Genomic DNA, 23,349 nt, shown 5'->3' with positions numbered 1-23,349 from the left:
CCAACTGTAGTGACCTTTGGATCTGGTCCTATGGTGTCTGCAATCCCTGTACGTCGTGGAATAGTGCCTCACGAGGGTTCTTTTTTAGTATCACGCAGGGAGTGTGGGTGTAAAGACATGGAATGGCCATTAGATCTTCAAGTAGGTGGCTCCACCAGCCAAACATTCATGCATAGGTATTGCATGCTGAACCGCCATCACAAACCCCTACAGATCTAAGGTCACACCACAAGCCACAGGGTAGCTTTGGGACGATTTTGCCCTCTATAGAGCACCTATTTGAAAATAAAACTAAGGAGATTTTGTGACTAAGGAAAATATTTGGGGCCAAGAATGAATTTGAGATTAACTAAAATGGAAAATTAAGCAACGATCACATAATTGAAGTTGGAGATTGTTGTTGTTGTATGGCATTTTCATGTTGAGGAGGGAGCGGGGAAGACTAATCAAACAGCTGAATTTATCCATGCTTCGTCAATGAGGCTGCTGCCATTTTCCAGGCATTTATATAAGCATGCCAAGAGAACATACAGCTTTCAAAAACAAATTTTTAGTAGCTGTTCTTCTGTTGTTTTAGTAACTTGATGCTTTTGGTTATTTGTTTTATTTAGTTGGGAGCATTAGTTATTGAGAAGAAAAACATAGCACAAGAGAAGAAAAACAAAGCTGAATCTTCTGATGATTCACTATCCAAGACCTGGGACAACTTGCCCTCCATTTCTCAAAATGAGAAATTAAAATAACGAAAATGCTTAAATCATCAAACAATGCCCGACATTTTAAGCGTGGATATGGTGGGTGTTGATGAATGGTGGAAAGCATTTTCAGACTACTCTACCATGCCACTGAATAAAATCAGTGATGAACCTCAGTCCCACCTGAAAATTCCCATATACTGTATCATTAAAAAAAACCCTATGGCAATTTAACATTTTCTTGTCAACCCAGGCCTCTTTCAGGTTTCACAACAAAAATAAATCCTGTATAGTTCACACAAAAAATTCACCCAGTTTCACAAACCTGAGCAGCAGATTCCTGGGGGCCTCAGAGATTTCAGCTGTCTCCAAACTGTCTATTTAGCCCTTACCTTCTGTGAGAAGAGCCTTAATTTTCATAAGAATTCCACTCGCAAGGAAGCTCAGGATTCCTCTCTTGCCTTTGCATTATTTTAGGGGTGAGGAGGTAGTCCTCTATAATCTGACCCATGCATTCGTACTGCACTCATTACTATGGTAACTGATGGACTGCAAATCTCCTCCCCCACTTTTTGCTTTTAAAGGTTGGAGTAGCTTACTCCCTTATCTTCTATTTTTAGGGTAGCATCTGTATTCCTGAATGAGTCTTATTTGGGGATGAGCCTGTCAGTTCCCTTTTTTCTGCAGGAGCAGGGCAAGAAAACACCCTATTTCATTGCTGGGTACTCCGAAATCAGCATAAAATATGCCAGATTGCCCTACATGACAATCTGAAATGTCAAGAGCAACTGAAAAGATGGAATGCACTGAAAACCCAGCCAAATGACAGGTTTCTCAGAACCCTAGTGAGTAACACTTCAGTGGAGCTTCTCATTTGTCTCCTGCAAGTAAAGAACTGGACCTGCCTACACCAAGTTGTTTTTAGAGCATTTCTTTATGGTTTTATATATTGCCACCACCAATTAGCTTTGTTTTATTTTGTCAGGGCATGGTGAAATGCCCCACTATCCCCTCTGTGTGTTTTTTTCTTTCATGGCAACATAAAAGAAAGATTTCTTTATATCAGGCATGATCATTAACACAATAACAAACCAAACATACTCAAGAGCACACATATAAGGCAAACAGGTAAATTAGCAAGTCCCTTGCATTTTCGAACATTTACAGTTAGATATTTGTGCCCTAAGTAATTTTGATCTCTTAAGAATTACTCCCATCAGCGGGCCTTCATACTTGGTCCTCTCTGAGTTGCTTTCACTCTACTCTTCATCAATATGGAATACAAAGGTCTCCATTTCTCCCTTCATAGAGCTTGCTTTCTGAAAATAGGGAAAATCAATGTCCAACTTGATCCCCAACAGTTATATTTGTTTCCAGCCCATGATTCCTTCTAGAATTAGCCACCATAAAAAACATATGGGAGTACCCATGCTGTTACAGCAATGATTCCTGATATCACTTCTAGAACATCTCACAGCAGTCGGAACTAGCTTCAATAATACGTACATTTTCTTATTACTTTACAGAAAGTCTACACATGTCATAGGGCAGCCCCACCCAGAGTGCCCTCCTGCTCTCCTGCTGCAGGTTACAGCACAACCAGTGTGCCTCCTTCAGTTTTCCCAGGAACTCTACATCAGGCTCTCTTACTTCAATAATACCCTCTTCAGAGCTGGTGCAAATGGTGCAAAACGTAAGTCCCAATACACGATCCATTTACCATCCCAGTGCAAGCAATCCTTAAAATCCTGAACCATCTCATTTATTGACATAACCCATCATCCGCCATATGCAGATTCCTCGTTGGTCCTCTTCTTTTCCTCTGCTATGACAGCCACCTGAGCCCTTGCAGCTGGAGTGAAACCCTGCTCTTCCCCTCAGTCTCTGTGCTGAGAGCAGCCTCACCAGGAAAGCACCTCTCACTCCTCCTGGCCCTCCAACTATTCCCCAGGATCCCACTCTCCAGCCCTGGAGATGTCAACAGGTAAGTCCTCCATTACTCTCCTGTCTTCTGATCTCTCCAGCCCTTGGCTCCAGTTTTCTTGCTTAGAGGTCAGCAGGCAACTCCCTTTACAGCTCTCTGGCTCTCAGTTCTCTCGAGTCCTGGTCGTCTGGCTTGGGGAGGTCAACAAGCAAAACCCTCTTCTGCCCTCAGTCTTCTCCCATGAACCAACTATAGTGTCCTTCCAGGAGCTTCCACAGTCCCCCTACTCCCACCTTCTCTTTTCTGAGTCTCAGGGAGTTCTGACTCACCAGATCTCCTCCTCAGATTCTCCCTGATTCTTTATAGCCCCAGGTGCCATCCTATCCTCTTAACTGGCCATCTGATATTGGGAACCTGACCCTGTTTCATTTACAAGGGCCAGCCACCCTGGTGACATCACCGTTTGAATCTGTAATTAGAATGCAAGAGGCTAAGAGAATTGAAACGCTGTCCTGCGCAAGTAATTCCCATGTGCCAATGAAAGCTACACATGTATTTAAGAAAGAATAGATCCAATATTGCTTTTGGTTGACAGACATGATACCATTTTAGCTGAGAATACTAAAAGCCATTGTATTAATGTGCTAAATAGATAACCTAGGGTATGTCTACACAGGGATAAAACATAAGTGGGCTGGCCCCGGTCAGCTGACATGGGCTCAGGCTCCAGAGCTGAAAAATCACTCTGTAGATGTTTGGGCTTGGGGTGGAGGCCTGCAAGGGAGGAGTGTCCCAGAGTTCGGGGGTTAGCCTGAGCCTGAATGTCTAAACAGTGAGTTTTAGCCCCAGAGCCCAAGCCCCTAAACGGAGCCAGCTGTGAGTCATTTATCCCTGTGTAGATGTACTGCTAGAAAACAAATTTAGATTAAGATGTGTCCAGATGGTTCAGATTACTGACAACATGAAGACAGGAGAGAATTTTTTCCCAATGATTCTGGCAAAAAAAGAATTCCTGGTCTTTTACCTAAAATTATATAGCAAAATTTCCCAAAAGCGCTATGGGCAAATTAAGGCTGTGCTGGAGTTAAGATTTAAGGAGGCAAATAGATACAGTACTAGAAGCTAAAAATATATATTCGCTGAATTACTACTACAATTATTCTTGCTATCAAGTTCAAATTAGAAACAAAGATTTTAAAAACCTTTGGGCCACCAACTACTGTCGGATGAGGAAGCAGGTCTGTGATTCAGATGCTTTTACACTTATTATTGCAGTGAGTTAAAACATAAAATCCCAAACCCCTATTCTGATACTAAATCTGAAGTAACACCTTTGATTTATGTTTGGCTTGCCTTTAATGGAGTTACTTTGAATGTACATCACTGCAATCAGGATCTAACCACTGAGAGGATATTAGAAGGAGATTAAACATGATATTAATCAGCAATATCCCAGAAGATCCAAGGATTTTCAGTTTACAAGATTGTACAACTGTTGGAGAGTTGGATAAATTTCAAATGCAGTTGTTAAGAGACTTGCAGCAGCCCATAGGATCTGTTTTTTAAGGACCTGAAAGTTGACAAACAAACTGAATACTATGGAGGCATGAAATAGAATGAGTGAACCTACAAGTGAGAAGAATATGCTCTGTTTCAGAGGGAATTCTGAGGATATTTATGAGATCTGGTCTTTTAAACTAGATTTATATGATTAATTTGTACTTTATTAGATAAATGTATGGCGTTCTCTTTTAGGCCCCAATTTAGCAAAATACTTAACCATATTTAACTTTCAGGTATGAAAACAGGTATTTTGATGCCTAAGGAACTTTGCTTTGAGTACTCAGATGTTGGACATTCAGTTTTTGAGATTTCTGGGCATTCAGTTTTTCAAAGTTTGAGTATTGAGCACACAATGTTATATAGTAAGGGTCTGATCCTGCAGTCCTATTTTAATCAAGCGATATTCCCATAGGATTTAATGTAAATTTTGCCCAAGTATGAGCTGCAGGAATCAGCTGCAAGACCACACATCTTGAGGGATACCCTCTCTAAAGTCATCAGCATGGCAAATTCAACAACCCAATGTGTAATTCTTGAGGCGGAGGACGATTTCCATTTCATTCACATTAATGTCTCATTCAGCATAAGAACACACAAAATCCATCTTCCTGAGAGCCATAAAGCAATAGAAATAGTTGATACGTATTCTGGAATAAATGAGAATCCCCCAAAATGATTAAAATAAAATGAATTGTATTGGTGCCAATCCATGGATGAAAGGTTTTGATGCAGATATTAAAGATCAGAATTTAAAAAGTGGGGCATATAAATGTATATACAAAAATAATGTGTGCACGTATTTACTGTGACTGTGTATGAAATGACAGTAATTATGCATGCAATTAGCCATTTATACCTGTAACTGGTTCTTCTATGCACTTACCACAGTTGTGTATGCAAATTTAATAAATGTGTGTACTAATTAGTCATGCAAATTTGGAAAGCTATACCTTTGGAAAATCAAGCCTTACATTTTAACTTTCTCTGTCGTAGGGTTGGGTTAACCATAATGGATCTTGAAGGTACCAGCAGAAATTCTAAATAACCAGAAATGTTCTAAAACATGTGATGGTATTTGTAAAATAATATGCATTGTTTGGTGGACTGTATTTCACGATTTGTGCTAATCTTCTGAAAGATATTTCCAAAAAATATTCTCAAATCCTACTGGGTTTATATCTGCAAAAAGAGCTATAAGATGGCGTTGTCTCAATTACAGAAGTGAGTTTTCATTATTTGGATTATATACTGGAGTAACATTCTTACACCCTGTTTAGTATAATTATAGAAAACCAACTAGACATACATTTAAAAATTATAATGGTTTATTGCAATTGCCTGGAGCAATTAAGACTTAAAATTAGAATTAAAGGTTGTACAGTTTGATGTAGAAGACCCTATAGAGTATTAAAATTTTAGCATCACTTCATTCTCCAGGCACAAAGTTGTCACTAGGAAATATAATACTCATTTTTTTTCTCAATTAATTATAGCAAAGGCATAACAGAATATACACCAAAGAATGCCCTGTATGTTATTCATGAGTCATCAATTAAATGAAAAGTGAATCTACCATTCACTATAGTATTTTCAGTCAATGTTAGTTTGAAGCTAAGTCCATGGCCTATGCATGTTCCTTCTCTCTTTCTTAAACTGCAGAGCTCTCCATGGTGCACACGGGATTCTGAGTCTCAGAATCAGCTGGGGTCTCAGCTAGATGAAGTCTCCTCCTTGCACAGCTGACACACAGCTTTTAAGCCTCTTTTGGGACTTGTATGTCCCCAAAAGGCATTCCGAGATTTATTCTTCAAGCTCCATGCAGAACTCCCCTTAATATCACTAGAAGATTCATGAATAGGAGAAAGGAAAAGGGTACAATAGATGCTTGCAACACAGATCCAAGAAAATAATGTCCTAAACTTGTATATGTCTTTATTCGGTTAAATCACAATTCAGCAAAGCACTTCATCATATACTTAACTTCAAACATATGCTGAAGAGCATCCCTTTTTAGCAAAACACTTAAACATATGCTTGATGTCAGTAGGACCAGAGGTGAAAGTGGGCTGGTATGGTGTATCAATAAGAACTGGCTGCCGGTACTGGCCCGTACACAGATGACATAAAAGAGCTGCTGCAGCAGCGCTTTAATGTCGCTGCTCCGTTTGCTCCCCTCCCCCCAGGTCTGCCAACTCCCTGGAAAACAAACTACCTGTTTATTCAAGTCCCTGCACATATTAATCATGTGAAAGAGAATGAAACATGAAAAGGCAGTGTTTAAAATGTGTAAAATAAACATTTATAAGATACAATCAAATATGAGCACAAATTTCAACTTATTCATGGTATACAGTACATGACGGGAAAATTGATGGGGATGCTTAAGGGAAGTTCTATTAGAAAAAGAGTGATGTTCAAGATAACAAGGTTACCACACCATTATGCATTTTCTGCATGGAGGAGCAGGTAAGCCTCATTGACCATCAAAATACTGTGCCAGTAATCAAAGTCCTTGAAGGCAAATATTAAAAATATTGTATCTTAAATGAGACCAAGGAAAGAATCAGAAAATTAATTGCTAGAAAATGTTATATAACAAGAGCATCTTAGAAAATGCATGGATTTAAAAAAAAATCAAGGGAAATGTGTTTGCCAAGTGCCATTTATATCTAGAATAATTACAGAATGCAGTACATTAACATAAAGCAATAGTATTAAATTGTTTTTTAGTCTCTGTATACTATGAGAGATATACCCAGAAAAACTAAACTGATCCAACTGTCAAAAAATAATGTTGGCAGGGAATAAAATGAAGAAGCTGTCATACAAAACAAAAACAAAAGGCCATTAAGAGCTCTGGTAATACATGATTTCTGCTACAAGTTCAAATAAAATAAAATGAAATAAAATAAATGGTCAAGAAAAATAAAATACTTTCTATTAGTGGACAAATAAAGGTCTGCCCAGTAAGTTCATTTCAGTTATTCACATAGTTTAAGACAAGTTCCTTCATATGGAGAAAACCATGATGAGGAAAGATCTATAATCACAGAAAGTATAAGTAAAATTCCACAATATTTTTCAGAGGAAAGACTCAAATACCTTTGGAACAACAACAGTGTCAAGAAGAGAAAAAAATGTGTGAAGTAACAGCAGATTCATTCATATCCAAAACCACAGCACAAATCTGAAAAAAGAAGATCCAGATCAAGAAAAAAAAGGGAGGGACATGAATAATTCATTGATATAATGTAACGTGAAATGTTTATGTACCATTGTGGGCTATAATAAGTAGTAATCCATTAAGAGTTTATATGTTGTCTTCTCAACAACCAATATATTGTAACTCCACTACAAATGAATGGTAAATAATTGTCTCATTGACACAGTCATTTACCTAATTCACAAGGGTGTTGTGAGCCATGATTCATTAGGTTTGCAATGCGCTTTGAAATCCTGGAATGAAAGATGATAAAGATGCTCAGAATATTATCATCATAATACATAGTATTATTCTTGTCATCAAACAACATGCCTTAGGAAAAGGCACTTTTACATATCAATTAATTTGTGAATTAATAGCTTACTTATTCCAGTGTAAACTCTCTCATTATTAGACCCGATCCTGGATGCAGTTTATAAGGCACTATAATGTGTTGGTAAGCCCCTGGAGGCCATATATACTGGCTGTACTCTGTACCATATACTTGGTGAAAAGCACTCAGATGCGTAAGGAAATTCAAACCTAAACATGCTCTGTGGGTAGGCGCAGGAGCTGTGGGGACATCATTAGAGCTGGTCAGAGAAACCTAGATGGAACTATATTCAATCAGAATATGCATTTGTGGTGAAATTGAAACACTTCATAAAATTGGGTCAATTTCACCAGCATTTCATTTTGGAAGAGAACTGGGAGGAGTGGGAGAAAGAGGAGTTCAAACAGTGTTAAAAATGTCCATCTTGATATTTTGGAATAAAATGTTTTGAAATGACTTCTCATTTTTAATTTTTAAAAATATTATATTATAAACATTAGAAATCAAACTAAAATATTTTGAATTTTCAAAAGAAAATATTGTGATTTGTCTAAATGAAACATTTCCACCAATCCAAAACTAAACATTTTCTCAATTTTTTGCTTTTGTGGGGAGTTTGGAAATGTTTAGTTTTCACTCTGATTTGAAACAAAACCTAATTTCAAAAGCTCAAAATCTTTCATGAAAGGGAACTTCTGTCCTCCCTACAGCTCTAGAAATCCTGAATCCTCTCTATCTTTCCAAGCACCCCCAAATTGCCATTGCCATATGGATAATCTTCATCCTAAGAGGTCCTAACTTCGACAGCCTCCAAACAACAGTTTAGCAAGGGAAGGCTTTGGGCTGTGCGTGTCAATTCAGTACCTCCTCAAGTCACTGACAATCAGCAGATCCAAGAACTCTTCTCCCTCTGGGATAATGCGGAGGAAATTCATATGCTCATTGTCTCCTCTGATGTTATTCCACAATACCCATACACAGCATTTGGCAAGGGCAAAGTATAAGCAGATTCATGTGCACTACATGTATAGAATGTTGTCATGGATCATCACCAGAACCTGGCACCTTCAGCATCAAAACAGGTCTCTATTACCAGAGCTGAAGGAGAAATCCTGTTATGTGGTATCCGTACAAGCCTCTCGTCATCTGTGGAACCACCAGCAGACACACACAACTCAGTTTAACATATGCCAGTTTGCGGGGAGCTTTTTTGTTAAAAATCAATGTTAGCCTCCTCAGCTACAGAGCTCTGATGAGCCACATGTATTGTGGTACTGCTCATGTAGCCCAGTGTGAGCATGATACTGTTTGAGCTTGGATAGCAACTTGGGAAAGAGAGGTGTAGAAGGGTAGGCATAAAGCTTGTCTTTCCAAGAGAATAGGAAAGCATCTGTCAAGGAACCCTGCCCTGAACAAAAAAGAGTTGGCCCTTTCTGTTGAGATGAACAGCATATAGGTCTCTGAGAGGCCTGAAAACTGAATCTCATGACATTCAGCCTGAGACACCACTCACCATCTCTGCTGACTGATCTACTCAGGTGATCCCCCAAGCTGTTCTTAACACCAGAAAGTTAGGATGCTTTGAAATTCATTGCATTGCTGATACAAACTCCCAAGGATGTATTACCTCTTTACAAACTCTTATGCAACCTCTCCCTGCCTGTTCACATAGAACATCACTGCTGTGTTATCAGCGAGAATAGAGAGGATGGAGTTTTCCACAGAGATTTTTTTATTTATAGTTTTTTATTAGTTTTTTTCCAAATATAACAAATATTCCAGAATACCAGATTCATCATTATATACAAAATAAATAGAGTTAGGATAAAGGAAATGGAGGAAAATCAACATATTTCTCTTCCTGGTCTAAGTTAATCACAGACCTTTAAAAAGTCTGCCCAAATTTGCTTTTTCAGGCATTCCCTTTCTGCGGAATGCCAGTCATTCATTAAATGCAAGGTCAGCCATATGACTGAGCCAAGCATCAATATTTGGATGTCATTGATTTTTTCCATTTTTTTAGGATTAATTTTTTAGCAACCAAAGGTTTGGCACCAAAGTGGGGGTTGGCCTCAATGGCCCGGGCACCAGAGCCGGAGTTGACAACCCTTGATTAGAAGAAGTTGGTACCACAGCGTGTCTCATTCCAGATGACACTATCTTTTCCTCTTGGTAGTTTACTGGTAGACAGTACTGGAGACTTTGGCCTTCTAGGGGAGCTCAGCTCCTTTAAGGAACGGTGTTCCATTCTTCTCTGCTTCTTCCGTGGCACTGGAAAAGGGGCTTGTTGACGAGTTTCAAATACAACATCCAGAGAGGCACTCCTAACCAAGGAGTACTCAGTGCTCGTGCTGAGGGTGGATGCAGGACACCCTCCATGAGAATGTGACACAGTCTCACCTCTCCATCCTTTTTAGTCCAAGGTTTATAGTCCCTGCAGACCTGACAATGGTCTCAAACATGACCTTCACTGCTGCACTTTAGGAACTTGGAATGAGGATCACTTACTGCAGCCAGCAGAAAGCTTAAATTCCACAGACTGAGACATATCCTGGTACTGAGCGATGGTACCCTTTGTATAAAAGAGGAATCCAGTGCCAAAAATCAGAATAAGGAAATAAAGAAAACCAATACTAATTTACACTATCAAGAAAGAGTACCTCTGTTTTCAGAAGGGAGATAATCCCTCTGCAGTCGGAGAAAATTTGCAGTAAACAAGCCTACATGTTCTGACTACCAAGCATGGGCAGTAAGAAGAAACGAAGGGAAGAGGCACTCCAGGTGCCCCTCTATATCACGATGCAGCAGCATGAGGCTACTGAAAGTGCCCATGTGCCCTGACAGGTACTGCTTAGGGAAAAATCTCCAACTCTGGTTTACTGGGTAGGCACACACCTGAAGTGGAATGGACATGTGCAATCACTTCAAGAAGAACTCCCATTAACTTTAACAGACGTTATTTGTTCCTACATGGGGAGAATTGGAGTGTAATTGTTTTCCCTCAGTGCAATTCCTATGGAATCCCATGCTGTCCACTCTTCATTTATTTGAAGTCAGGTAACCTATGTTAGGCTGATTGGACAATCTTCTTTTAAACCAACTTGGCCAGATACTCTCTGCTGATATAAATTTACAAAATTCTATTGAAATCAGTGGTTTTGTGCCAATTTATAGAAGCAGAGGATATGGTCCATTATTTCTAGCATCACATAATTCTAGAAAAGTAGTGATCACACAGTACTACCAGGGACTCCTTTTTTTTTTAAATCAAGCAATATTTTATTTGAATAAAGTGTATTGAATTGTAAAACATTTTAGAAAAGCCTGAAAAAGCTAAGACAGTGTAAAGAGCTCTGCTCATTAGTGTATTACTTACACTATAAGGGTGTAGCTTCATTTTCATGTAAATTTCCTCAGAGGAATGGTGGGATTCATATTACGTTCACAGCATTCCAGGTAACTGCAATTCTTCATGAAAACTTGATATAACACAGAAAAAGCTTCCAGTGGAAGACTAACATTATAGTTACTTTAGTAGACTAGCTCTGGAGCACTTTGTTTTTTTGATGTTTTTGTTTTTGCTTTTGCCACTTCTGATGCCCCAAGAACAATTCCCTCAACACCCTTAGCTCTTAACTTGGATAATAAGTCAAAGAGCACTCTCTCTGAGAACAGGGGATGGGGAGGAGACAGGCCCAATGCTACTCAAACTCCTCCCACTGGCCCCCAGAGCTAGCTGGGTGCAACAAGGAGGGTGCTGCATCATCCAAAGTGATGGTACAGCACATGCCCTGCCCCTGTGCCAATAGACTAAAGATTCTAGTGATAATGTCATAAATAGAAACACCCTCTCCCCCCGCATAGAACTGCACTGAGGAAATAAATCAATGCTCAGAATCTTCAGCTACACGTTCCCCAAGTTCACCCTACAGGAGCAGTGTGGAATGGGTAGGACAGGGCCCCAAAAAGGTAGGGGGCAGTGCATGGGAATCCTAATTCTCAACTGTAGTGGGGCAGGGGTGCTGAGAGCCAATGAACCAAATTGTAAACCCTGTATGTGATGGAAACCACTTCAAGTCAGGGGGTGTGACGCACCCCTAGTTCCAGCATCTATGACTCCACAGATATCGGGCAGCTGCACAGAGGGAGTGCAACTCTGGCAGCATGGATGGACTAATAGTTCTGTTGCCATTGGCTCACAGACCTCAGGTATGCTCTGTAAAGGGAAGTCAGAGAGAGTTAATGCTGCTTCAAGCAGAATTCACTGTCCTCGTCTTCATTTGGATCGACCCACAGACTTAGAGCGTATGGGGTGCACATAGAGTAAAAAGATGGATATAGTAATTATAATAGAAACCTTAAAATGTTTCTCCCACAAAATCTTAAAATAGTACAAAAACCGGACGAGGAGGTGCATTATAACAATCTAAAATGATGGAATTAAAAGCTAAAAGCATGAAATGAAATTTATTTCATGAAATGAAATTATGTATTTGTTTAAAATGTAAAACTATTTGAAAGAATCCATTGTGAATATAACATTGAAATGACCTACGAAAATCAAACACCTGATGTCTAAAGCACACAACAAGAGAAACCTAGGTAAAACATCAAATGCAGTATACAACAGTGAGTGTTATAGTTACAAAGCAACATAAAAAGCTGAAAAGGGAGACATTACAAAAGAAAGTAAAAATAAGAAAGATGTTAATTGCCATATGGTTTAAAAGAATGTAAATTTTCTAAGCATTCTAACTAGCTATAACATTCAAAGTTCCAGTACTGCATATACTTAAGCAATGAAGGGATGCTGGAGGAGGAGGAGATTCTGAATAGATCTTAAACTCTAAAAGTCAATCAAAGATCAATTTTACAAAAACAAAACTAGGGTCATGCTTTTTAATACCTAATTCATTGTCATTAATTATTACATCAGCCTTTGTAGCAATGTTTTAGTAAGCACGTTAACGGGGTTGTTGATATTATTTAGCACAATCCCTTAGAAATAAACAGCATGTTTATTTTAAAAGTCTCATGGTTCAGTTGCTATAAAGTTTGCCATATAGTTTTGCATGTGCCATCACCTTAAACAGCTGTTTGTTTTCAAATAACTCTTAGGTTTTTACATTGCAATATATTTTCTTAACACATGTAATGTGTATAGCTGCCTTTGCAGTGAATAGAAATTATGCCAGGTTAATACCCAAAGATGTATGGGTTCCAGTTAAAGAAGTGCAGCACTGTAACCCTTCCCATAGTCCACAGCCATGATTCATCAGCTGAAACCACCTATTAATTATAGCCTCAGAACACACCAGCAGGACTTAACATTACTGTCCACTCCTGGAGGAATCTCATGGAGACAAGCTATCCACTCATCTAGGCATTTAAAATTCACTCAATATTCTGGTGTTTGAATGTCTGAAATCTGCACAACTTCTTGGGCATTTTCACACAAACCTTCTCACCTTTAGGTGCAGGGGTTGAACTTTCCTCCAATGATTGCCTAAATGAGGTAGATTGTCTGTTAAGCAAATGTTTAAAAGTGAGACATCCCAAAAAGGCCAAGAGGATTAGAGTGTGTGATCTAGGGTGGGAAATCTTAAATCAAATGGAGACTGGAAAATTAGTTTGATTTTTCTTATTTTTAAATTTAGGAAATATGACCTTATTTCCTTATGGTGAATGTTTCAGACTGAGTAAAATGTTCTTTGTCCTGATCTCTGCCTCTATTATAACCCTTCTTAATTCTGACCTCTATTTTGTTCCTTAAAGCAGAAAATTTGGAGTCATACTTAGAATCATGCATACACTCTACTTACTTTTCCTGTCTACTTTTCCCTTCCAGTAAATGTTCCTGTCCTGAGAACGTTACCAGAATTTGTGCTTTACCTCAACCCTAACTCTGCTGAAGTCTTTATTCATACCTTAACTACTTCTCATCTCACCTATTGCGATTTCCTCTTCTATGGTCTTCCTAAATCCTTAATTCAAAACTTTAGAGTCCAGAAAGACAAGGCATGATTATTCTCTCGCTTGAGAAATAAGGCCATATTGTGCTACTCATCCAGTGCAATGTAGCTTAAGGATGTTTCAGGACTGATTCAACCGGGCCTACAGATTATCTCACAAATCCAAGGACAGAACCACCACTTATATCCACACACCAGGTTTTATTTGCGTACTTACAGAGAACTACACCCCAGTGATTAAATGGAATATAGCAGTTCAAGAAACTGGCTATTTTCAGAAACACAAAGACAAAGACTTTTAGTCTCAATACACTCTTTTATATGCCACGTATGACATGTTTTCTTTTTATTAATACTACCTTCTTTTCATTCACTACCCCAAATCTTTCCTTCCCATTTGGAAAATATGCATTAGATCCATGAAAAGAAGAGGAGTACTTGTGGCACCTTAGAGACTAATCAATTTATTTGAGAATAAGCTTTCGTGAGCTACAGCTCACTTCATCGAAAGCTTATGCTCAAATAAATTGGTTCGTCTCTAAGGTGCCACAAGTACTCCTCTTCTTTTTGCGAATACAGACTAACATGGCTGCTACTCTGAAACCTGTCATTAGATTCATGATGTTCCAAACTACTTATACATTGCTAATCATTAAATAAAGATTAGGCCTTTACCATGTTATATAGGGTAAGATCACCTAACCCAGGCTTTACAACCTTATAACTGCCCGGGGCCCAGGATAATCAGGAAAAATACACTACCACCATATCTCATGTAAATTTTCTTGTATAAATAATATCTTATGAGTACAGGCATAAATAACACATGGCCCAGAAGTCAACCACCTATAACAAAAGGAACTCAAGGCTTTTTGTCAGTCTCAGCATTTACAGTCTTTCCATTTGGGGTCATCTTCCGATTTTAGCACCTTCAAACCTTTTGTATGTTACAAATACAAGCACCAGGAACATACCAAAAGACCAAGGGAAACATTCTACAAAGACTGTGACGATTCTAGTCATTTTTATTACATCCTCCCACTGTTGCCAGTATGAATGCTATGCAATGCGCCCTACCAAAGTAGATGGGCTGCTAGAATTGTATCTTTGTTGTCTAATGCTGTTTAGGGGACGTCTAAACAAAACAATAGTTAAAATGTCAGGTACACCAGAGTTACACTATTGCTGTAGGTGCCAGTGCTCCTAGCAGCACAAATAAACGGGGGGTGGGGGTGGGGGGCACAACAGAGTTTTTTTTTTTAAATGAGTCATGAGGCTCTTTGAAAAGTTGGGGTTTTTTTTAATTCTTTGACTGAAGAACAATACGTAAAATACATTTGATTCTATACTGTGACTGCGGCATCATGTAATAGTTAGAAAAAAAGACTGGCTATTGGATTGGCAGTTTATAATTATGGATGATGATAGGATGTCTCATAAATCCTCCTAGGCTGTTGATTCTTGAGAAGATAATTCTGCTTTCCCTCTCTCTTCCTCTGGTCCTTTCTCACTCTCTCCCCCTTTTCTTTCTACCTTACAATTACTCTTATTTAACCTTCAGATAACCATTTAAGTAACCCACTACATAGCCATAATAAGCACGTTAAATCAACAGTGTGGTACATAATCCCCTTGCCTTTTGTGTTAATGTCATTTTCTTTTGCTTTTTGGACATGACATTCTACATGCTTCCAGTGCATTAGGAATGAATTTTCTATTGTATGCGGTTGAGTATTGTTACTGCACCTGCACTCATTTTATTAATTTCTTAAAATAAAGCTAAAATAAAATGTGTGGCTGAGAGTCAGTTCTCCTGGCTTTATTTCCCAGTTCTGCTTGTGACTCACTGCTTGGCATCACGCAAATCACCTAAGTGCTCTACGCTTCAGTTTGCCTATCTTACAAAGGTGTTGTGAAACTTAATTCATGCTTTTAAACTTTTTTGAGTCCATCAGAAGGTAGGTGCCAAATAACTGCAAGGGGATTAGTATAATAATTCTATTGCATCCCTGGCAACAACGAGGAGATACTCTAGCCTTGGGAAGAAATATATTCAGTCCTATGTTGTGCTGTATTTCTGGATTGCCATTATACTCCCAGCACAATTAGGTAACCTCAGTTCTGCTTGGCATGCCCACAGAGTTAATATTCATAAACAGAACTGGGCAAATACTACACCATTTTTTTTTAAATTAAACTTATAAACAAAATCAGTAATGTTTTTATGACAATAAGAGAAAAGTCTTCTCTTGGCTTGTGGCACTTACCATATTGTCTCCTTTGCATTTTATTTATGAACTTTATTATTTTTTTTGCCACTACCTCATTATGATTTAGTAGTAAGCATCTGTGATAGAGATGGGATGGATACAATGCTTTACCATAAAGCAATGAATGAAATAGATTTTTGGAGATAGGATTCCAATTTTATAATGTGCATCAAGTACTTATTTGTGGGTTGGAAAGAAAAAACATAAATTGACATCCACACGTGCAGCCAGTTTCCTTATAAATTAAATAAAATTGTTCCAAAACTCCATTTTTATTCCCAAATATATCTGTGTCACAATGCAGCAGAGAAAAGGCTATGGTCAGACCTGTGGCTAAAGGTCCTAAAGCTGTAAAAACTGGGGAGAGGAGAGACAAAAGAAGCTTCTGCATTAAATCTATTACTTGAAATTGGAGGCATAGCATAAAGACCTCATCACCCATCATTTTTAAATTCTGTTTAAATGCATCTCACCAAACCACTTATTGTAAATTAAAGTAGATTTTCAGTGTTTATATCCTAAAGGAAGGGGTAAGTGAATCCTGCAAGGTATACATGAATTAGAACTTGCAAGGCCTATTTGCTAGGGACTACATCCAGCTAACCCCTGCTGGTGTGCTTGGCAGCTGTGGTTCTTTACAACATAGAACTCTGAGAAAGTTTCCAGCCACTATGTCCAGTTGCCCTCTCCCAAGTCATTTTTGGGCATGCACCCTTCCCCTCCTCCCTCCAGCCTCTCAACCTTTGCTCCCTGGCTTTTTCTTCCACTCACTTCTGGGTCCAGACGACCCCAGCCTCTGGGTTTTCAGGGGATATTAGGACACAGCCACCACAACATACAGGGGGATCAGCAGGGAAGTGTGCCCTACTCACCAAAAGGGTCACTGGGGCAGAAAATGACCTGACAGTCCCCTAGGGAAGTAGGAAGGGAAAATATTCCCTCTCCCACTGTGAATCCTGGTATACTGAGCACAAGGACAGCTAATGCCCTCTGCATTTTAGGGATTTGGTGAAGGTAACTAGTGCTGTGTGATCAGCATCAGCATAGTCCTGCCACATGTCCTGATACTGACTGATTGCACTTAAACACTAATTCACTTTGAATGTGGATGAGTTCAAACAGAAAACAATCCAGGTAAATATTTCACATTGTCCTACTTCAAGTTAGATTAGATCCTGAGTTATAGTACACTGCCAACTGAAAAAAGACTGTTCTAGCAGTCAAGCTACCTGATTTTGAATGCTTCTGAACAAGCCTCCAGTGACTAAATATAGATATTTAATACAAATACAACAACTGTCTAATACATGGCTCCAAATTCTGGCATTTGCCCCCCTGAAAAGGCCACAGGATTTTTGCAGTGTTAATTTGCACCTGTATTCTGAAAAAAGGCTGCTCAGCTACCTTGGGGCAAGGATAAATCACACCAAACAATTCATATAGGGAATATAACACAACATAATCAACTTTGATGGGCCAGCACTGTTCATTCTAAATCACACCCCCTGAATCACCTTGCCCTGTATGGCTAGACTTGTGAAGTGCCTGTGGACTGTCCACTCTCAGAACACAGCAGTTATGCTCCATGTTTTATCTCAAAAGCATGTGGCTAGGCATATGAATGCTAACATACATAGTTTGGCTAACACATTTCTAATGCTGCTAGCTGCAACACAGAGAGCGAGAGCCACGCTGGTCTCTCTCATCCCCGCCTAATGCAACATTTATTAACCAATTGAAAGAATAAAAAGAGTTGCCCTTTAGCTGAAAGGGGTTTTTTTATTATTATTCTCCCTTCTTCTTGTTCTCTCAAAACCAGCAAAACTCTTCTTAACAAGTAAAGCAGATGTGTTGAACATGTGGACACCAGGAATGTGGATTTAACTAACCACATGAAAGGACTGAATTTTCCATTCCTGCACTGGGATATTTTACCATTTTGTAGTAGAGAGTTAAGAAACACATGCACCAAAAGATGGTCTTGAGTTGCAAGGAACTTGGAAGAAAGCACTGGATACAAATTGATTCATTTTAAGAATGATTGTATCCTACCTGGTCTAATTATTTCTGGGAAGTTTGTGAAAACCTATGCGCCAAATCCTCTGCTGGTGTAAACTGAATTCAATAAAGCTGTGCCAATTTACTCCAGCAAAGCATTTGACCCTATATGAAGAGCATAGGAAAAATGTAAAGGATAACCACTCCAAATGTAACTTTTCTGATGTAAAAACTAATAGCTCCACTGGAAATTGGCAGCGTTCCCAATGACAATATTTAAACAAAAAGTAGAAAATATTATACGCTGCAACATTGTACATTGGGCCAGATTTTTCAAATAACTCAAGGCCAGATTTTCAAAAGAGCTCAGCCCCCATTTAGGCACTTAAAAAAGGGACAGGTTTTCAAAAGCACTCAGTGCCCAGCAGTTCCTATAGAGAGACTTAAAGGCTACATTGTGGCTTCTGAGCCACAGCCCTGCATAAAGGAGAATGTGGAGCTGCACAAACCCAGAAGGAACACAGGGGAGACTGCATCTCATGCAGTCACAGTTTCTCCTTCATGTGTAAGATGAACAGGCTTCAGGCTGGCACAGATTGCTTCCCATGGTGCACTGACTTTGTTCTGAGCCTGATGTGGAAGACACGAACAGGGCCTGCCTCCTCTCTTTCCCCTTTCCAGTTATTCACTCTGCAGGGAGAAAACAGTGCCTGCACTCCGCAGGGCAAAGGGACTGCTTTTGATGGAGGCCCCCCTGTGAGGCTACACAATGCTTTTTGTGAAGCCACTCAAGAGTTAGGACCATTTGTCCCAAGCAGAACTTCAACAGTGCACATGTTGTCAGATAGAAGTCTTTATCACTGAATCCCAACACATGGTGTAATTGGAAATTTTTACTCTGACAGAATAGTTATAGGCTCTCTCTGATACTTTGAGATGAAAAAGAATTATGGCTCCATACTGGACTTTTCAAAGGGTTTTTTTTTTATTTTATTTTTATTTTTTTGTTATCAAGATAAAGTGAAACCCATCAGTACAGACCAGTGGGTAAGATTAGATATGTTTTTAGGTCTCAAACTAAGAGCTTGCTAATGCTTAAAGGCATTCCTTGTCTAGGAATGTTTGTTAATTTGAACTCCCCTCCCTTGCTGTGTTTCTTTAATCTCCCAACCAGCTGTCTCCCATAAAAAGATATTTCTGTTTTTAGTTACAAATCTGTTTAGAGATAAAACTCTCTCATAAATACACAACCACATGCATGGATTTTTAGCTGACAGTAGAAAACTAACTCCAGATGAAAAATAGTAAAGTTTGTTTAGGAACAGAAAATGCATTATTCTACTTGCTTAAAGTGTGGCACATGTTTTATAGATGCTCAAGGTTTTAGTTCTAGTAAGAACTAAAACCTAGTGCAAACAACTCATTGAGAGAGCCATATTCTGTCACCTTTTCAGATTTAGAGCTCATCACAGGGATAAATTGAAGTGCACACAGTTCACCAAAGTACTTTTTGCCTACATCTGTATGCACTCTTCATGAGAGGAAATAGATGAGAATGTTGAAAAAAAAAAAAAGAAAAAAAAAAGAAAGAGCAACAACCCAGGCTTTGCTTTTGTACTAGTGGTAAAACCACAGGTAATTTCCCATCTTTACTTTTCAGCTTTCTTCAAATGGTATATGATATTAACCCCATAACTGCTGTGTTGTGCATGAATGGCCAGGAACCAGAATATGGTGCTGTTCATCTGAGTAATGTGTCAGAAGCGAAAGCACAGCAGTTACTTAGGGCATATGCCGCTCAGAACCCAAATCCTATTCCAGTTCTCTCTCATGCTGTGCCACAAGTATAATGCTTGATAAATATATGTCGATTGTGCCACTTGGCAGGTTGGCAAAATTAACACAAAACAAAAAAGGAGTTTTGGAAGAATACTCAGAACTATGGAACTTGATATAAATTGTAGCTCACTAAACCTTTGAATGACAACTAGCTTCAAAGAAAGAAAGAAAGATATGTTCACTTTATGGTACTTGAACTCAGGTTCCATAGGGACTTTCATAAACTGTAAGAGACTGATGTCCTGTTGACCTTGGCACTAAAGTGCTGGGCACTCTATAAATGCTTAAGTAGGACTAATAACCCCAAAGAAATCTTCAAAGAACACTTTGCTATTCTGTATGAGACTGAATACAATAAGCTATACATAAATCTATCTACATTTCCACAGATGTCCGCAAAGGCTAAATTTCAGCCAAGAGAACTATAAGCAATACCCACTGTACTAATCTCAATCCACAGAATAGTTCTACATTATTGGCAACAGCCTTATGAAGGGAAGATCATAAAAATAAATGAGGGTGTCTGAGGTCACAACATACACTGCAGAAGGCATTCAAAAAGTTTTGGGAGGTGCAAGGGAAGGGTTCTACAATTTGCCTCATTCCATATCGTGATCCATGTAAGGCTACCTGCGAATGTCCATTCAATGGCCTCAGTTCACACAGTAAGAGATACTGAGTTATTTCATAAAGATGTTGAACCAATGAATCACTACTCATTCAAATTTGAGACAGATAAGTGTGGGACAGTGCTGCATTTCTTCTGGCTGAATTCTAGTCTCAGTGAAATTTACCAGTTGATTCAATGGTAAACAGGCAACATGCCACAAAATGCCCCTCACACACACGCCAACCTCGTGCACATTGAAGAACACAACTGAATAAGATTTTTTCTTCAATACTGCATCAAAAACTGTATTCCTCATTTTGTTGAAAATCCCACTGACGTCACTAGGCATTCTTACTGAGATCCAAGTAATATTTCTGAATTCATCCAAGAGTGTTTTACTGCAAAAAAAAAAACAAAAACAAACTAAAAATAAAACCCTGCCACTTTCCCTAGCCCACAAATCTTCAGTATTCAAAGTTGATGTCAAACACTTTCATATGTACTCTTCGAGTTAATTCATAATAAGATTCAGCATACTTTTCTATGGCAAATTGGTACAAGTTCTTTTTATTTGTACATATGTATGTTTATTAGAGTGGGATTATAGCTGTCTCAAAATGCCAAGTTTTTACAGATATAAAATTTCCCAGAGGGTTCCCAAGCTGTGTGTTATACTGCTGAGTGTTAATATTTACAATTGGACTTATAAATTAGTAGTTCTGTGGTGTTGGATGTATATAATTTCACAAATGGCTTCACACTGGATGAGACTGTAGGCTGTCAGTTTTTCCATGGAGATGTTTCATCTTAACTGCTTTTCATGGGAGGTCCATGACATTTACATGCTGAGGTGTTAGGTGCTTTTAAATACCTTACATAGATGAAGAGACAGATAGGACTCAAGAGGAACGGGAGAATCTCTTCAAGTTGGGGACAATTTCCTTGGGCTCTGTTTTTTATTGACAAGGGAACATGCCTTGACCTGGAAACTGCCCTTTGTTTCTGAGTGTGCTTTGTCACCTTTGCAAAACGAAAAGGAGTACTTGTGGCATTAAGCGATCTGTAGCTCACGAAAGCTTATGCTCAAATAAATTGGTTAGTCTCTAAGGTGCCACAAGTACTCCTTTTCGTTTTGCAAATACAGATTAACACAGCTGTTACTCCGAAACTTTGTCACCTTGAATGTCAGCATTTCCAGTTGTTTGTTCGTGTTTCAGGCTTGAGGTCCTGATCCTTAATAGCACAAGCTTGAACCTTAAAGTAGATGTACTGAACTTGAAGTATGTTGGCCAGCTGGCAATGCCTCAGATTCTCCTCATGGGATCACATAATTTAACATGTTTCACAAGCCAATCTGACATACAGTGATGTCACGGTCCTATCTGAGACAACTGATTAACTGTCCCTATGGTTCCAGTACCTGTTAGAGCATCATTTGAAACCATGAAACATCTTTGAGAGGAACTAGGGAGAGATTCCAGTAATAAAAAGGGAAGTTACACAAGCTTGCAATCCATCAGCTTCTGCTCTCATATACATCAGAGCAGATCCATGTTAACTCCCAGTGGCTTCAGTGGATTCCAGGTTTACAACAATATAACAGAGAAGAATTTATCGTACTAATAAAAATAACATAACACAATAAAGACTTCACAAAAACTTATTTTTAAAGTAATGTAATAAAATAAAATAAATAATAATATGGACCTGCTAAATGCCCTAACCATATATTAAGGAATTGATGCAGGCAGAATATAATTTCTACTACATCCAGAGCAGTGATATATAGTTGAAAAATGAGCTGACAAATATGATGCCTCTGGAGAAAAAAGCTGGCAGTTAAACACGACAAGTTAATATGCTACTTATATCCACAAGGCATTCATGATGCACCCTTAGCAGTTGTGACTTGAGACTAAAAGCTTTAACCAATAAAACTATTACATTTAAGCAATAAAATTCTGTCAAGCACCAAAGACCATGTGACTGTGGATCAATAAGTGATGTTTCCTTTAGAGCCCTTGTCTCAGTCCAGAAACTGTTTTCCCCCTGTTTTACAAATACAGAAAGACAAATCATGGTCATGTTAAAGTTTAAAGAGTTAAAACAAATACAAAGAGAGGCCCAGATCCTACCGACACTTACCCAGGTGAGTAACTTCACACACGTAGGACTATTCACACACAAAACTATTTGTGGGGGGAGGGGTCTGGCAGGGAGTGTTTTCAGGATCAAGACCTAAGTGCATTAACTGGGGAAGCTTTTGGTCTTTAATAGGAAAATCAGTTTTAAATGAAAATCTGCCACATATTATTTTACAGAGTGGCCTTGACTCTCTTATTTAATATACAATATCAGTAATTATTAATAAAATGTTGAGGTCAAATAATTAAACTCTAAGAATCAGCTATTTCACATATGCAATCACAAGCCAATACTGCATTTGTTAAACAGGCAGTATTGGCTTGTGATTGCATATGACAATCACAAGCCTTTGACTTGATTTCAGCAATAATTTGTTCCTGAGTATGGACTACGCTACAGTATTGGGTCCTTATGTTTCATAATGCTGAGTTGAGCTCCTTTTCGGGTCAAAGTTTAATGTGGATCAAACTAAGGCAGAGTGTTCTCAGTCTATGGAACTCCCTCCCTGTGTATGTCCAGCTGGGTCCCTTTGTAGATGTTTACAAAGCTCAGTTTAAGACTTTTCCTCTTTTACCATGCAATTCGCCCTTCTTGCATCAGCTATTCTCTAGTAGGTTATTTTTCTTTACCCTGCTTTTCTTAGAATGGTTGGGACAAATTTTATTTTATTTGTTGTTGCTTTTAACTTTGGTACAGTGCCCGGATACATGATGATGTTGTTACCTATATAGGCAAAGAGTGGGTGAGAGAGAGAAAAGGATAAATAAAGATGCAGCCTCTGCAACTTGTGCATCTTA

General features: G+C 38.7%; 1 long non-coding RNA gene across 2 annotated transcripts in view; it reads right to left on the bottom strand.

The window, feature by feature from the left end:
• LOC142068627 (uncharacterized) overlaps window positions 1–23,349 on the bottom strand; it is a 160,577-nt gene that overhangs the window by 5,493 nt on the left and 131,735 nt on the right. The window contains exon 1 of one of the 2 annotated variants that reach the window (XR_012664505.1): window positions 1,088–1,215. The exons of the other annotated variant lie outside the window; for it this stretch is intronic. This is a non-coding gene — a long non-coding RNA (uncharacterized LOC142068627). Of the gene's footprint in view, window positions 1–1,087; window positions 1,216–23,349 lie in introns of those variants that run through there. 2 annotated transcript variants of the gene reach the window in all.

Source organism: Caretta caretta, chromosome 12 (assembly GCF_965140235.1).
Source record: "Caretta caretta isolate rCarCar2 chromosome 12, rCarCar1.hap1, whole genome shotgun sequence".
Classification (NCBI taxonomy): domain Eukaryota; kingdom Metazoa; phylum Chordata; order Testudines; family Cheloniidae; genus Caretta; species Caretta caretta.
This window is presented reverse-complemented; position numbering and strand designations above follow the sequence as displayed.